The following is a 2,500-nucleotide window of genomic DNA, read 5'->3' on the forward strand; positions in this document are numbered from 1 at the left end:
TGCGGACTGCAGCTTCGTCGTATTGCTTTTATCAATTTTTAACAATTTCAAAGCGAAGACAACTCGCAAGACGATCCATTTCGTCTCGGTTCAATTTTAACGTCCGTCCGTATTATTTTTTGTTCCACAAGAGATTTCGAATAGGTTTCTTTATTTATCATCCCTTCTTTTCGAGCGCCACGGAAGCAAGAGGAAAAGCAAGAGCGAGAGAACATTTCGCGTATACTTCATTTAACAATTTTAACCAACACGCGATGTACTCCACACACCTCTTAGATTTAACAACTGCTTTTCTCTTCTTCTCCCCTTAGCGCAAGGGTAAACCCCATTTGTCTCTTCTTTGGAACGCAACAAAACTTTCGAGGACTGGACGACCGAGCGATGGTCGCGCGGTCTTCGCTTATCTTTAACAAACGAAGTAGTCCGTATGTATTCTAAATGTTGAAGCCTCCTAGAGCTTTAAGCCATGCGAGACATTGAAATGCTGTTTTAACGGGAGCATGCATAATTGCTGCAAACATACTTTTATCACAAGTTCTAGCCACGCCACGGAGGCTTCGAAGTTCCTTCACCATTCGCTTTCCTCTCTTTTGTTACACAGTTTCAGACTACGATCAGGGGTACCGAAACGCTGTATTGATTGTAAACAACCATTTTTATCTTGGAGCGGAGCGTTCCTTTACTCGTTAGATTTGTCTTGTCGCGTGTGTATTCGCTTTTTCGACGCTTTTTAACCATTTAACTTGTTTAGCGAAGCTAAACGCACAGACAGACAAAAAAAAAGGAACAGCATCGCGCGTCAAACAGCGACGACCCATCTGAAGCGATCTTTCATTTATACACCGTTTGTAAACAGAGAGATGTATAAAGCGCGGGGAATCATTCGAAACCCTGGGGCTATTCGAGCTTGCATTTCAGCAAATTATCATCTCAAACATTTCACTCGTTTGCTTTTTCTAAATTTATAGGAGAGCTTCTTTCGTTTATTTTTGACACACCTTTCGTAAATATCGTTTCTGGCAACGTCGGGAGCGTGGATTTCTACAAGTGAACAATCGCGCCGATCCGATAACTTCCAGCAGGATGGAGAATCTTTATAGATTATCTTCCGAGAACTCGGTGCTTTCACGGGCGGTCGTTTATAAATTTTAACGAACGACTCGCGCGCCGTGACGCACTTGCGCTAGTTCGAAGAGATATTTCGAAATTTGTTTCTCTCCTTTAACGGCCTGCATTTAGTGTATCGGTTGCGATTTTCGTCACATCGTTTCCACGACAAACGCCGACGAACTGCCCAACTATCGCTCGTACGTTGCGACTCTTTCTTTGTTTATCGTTCATTCATTCTTTCAATTTCGTTCGATAATCCCGCTCCGAAACGTTCTACTTTCGTTGAACGACGGCGAGATGTTTAGAAAGAAATGAATTACTCTTTTTTCGAGAAGCAAACGCAAGCAGTCTTTTGTTAAGAAAACGACCCTCAGCCAGGCGTGGTCCAGGAATTGTATCCGTGGACCGCAATGTGCGTTCGAAATGTCGATGTTCATGTGTCCTGCAGTTCACACGTTGACGCGCAATTAGCTGCGTTCTTCATCGACCCACGAGCCAAGTGATCCACCGTTCAGGGTAATCGTAAAATTTTGTATTTCAAACTCTTTAGATCTTTAGAGTGTTATTTTCATTATTAACACGCATCACATTCGATACCCACATCACTCTCCCACCCGGCGCGTGCGGGAGAGCGAATTCGGGCGTCGCCAACGTATTTGTTTGTTTGTTCGATCGTTGACGACACGATCGCGTCCAAGGACGGAAACCGTCGGAGAAACGCCCAGTGGCACGCTCCTCTCGACGGTCGGGCGTAAAGTACATTTAAAAACCTTGAAAAGTACGAACGCACACAAGGAATGCGAGCGCGCGTCCTGTCGCTGAATCGTGGGTTGCGAGATTCGAACAGACACACGGCCGGCGACGATCGGTCTAACTAATGGACACATAGTTTTTCAAAGACTCGCTATCGTCGCTTCTCAGCCGGTCCGTAAACAACACACATCGATCAGGCGGACGCACGAATCTTACCACGGTGCGTGTTTCGTAGATTCCAGGTTACCCGCAAGTACCTCTCTCTCCCTCTCGAAAGAGGAATCTCGATCCGTCCTTTTTGGACAATGGAGAAATCTTTTTATCGCAACACGGATGGCAAAGAAACAACCAAAGCGTAGGAGCGTGGGGACGAGAGCGACGAAAAGAACGTCGCGAAAACAAAGTTTCGACGGTTGCTCGTTCTAATACATCGTAGTTTCAACTCTCTCAGTTTTAACCACTCCTAGACGCTTCGTAAACTTTTAACAATTCTTCGCCTCCGCGAGTTTCATTTCGAATAGAGCGAACGCAACACGGACCAAAAAAACTCCGGTGATGCCAGATCATTTAGCAAAGATCAGACGGCGGGTCATCTGTATTCCTTTTCTCTCTTTTTTATATCTTTCCATTTAACTAG

At 45.0% G+C, this 2,500-nt stretch overlaps 1 non-coding gene across 1 annotated transcript; it reads right to left on the reverse strand.

Moving 5' to 3' along the window:
• Window positions 1-1,474: 1,474 nt before the first annotated feature.
• On the reverse strand, window positions 1,475-1,629 carry LOC143307443 (5.8S ribosomal RNA). Its single transcript, XR_013064585.1, has one exon. It is a non-coding gene; the product is annotated as a 5.8S ribosomal RNA (ribosomal RNA).
• Window positions 1,630-2,500: the final 871 nt, after the last annotated feature.

This window comes from Osmia lignaria, unplaced genomic scaffold (assembly GCF_051020975.1).
Source record: "Osmia lignaria lignaria isolate PbOS001 unplaced genomic scaffold, iyOsmLign1 scaffold0054, whole genome shotgun sequence".
Lineage (NCBI taxonomy): Eukaryota > Metazoa > Arthropoda > Insecta > Hymenoptera > Megachilidae > Osmia > Osmia lignaria.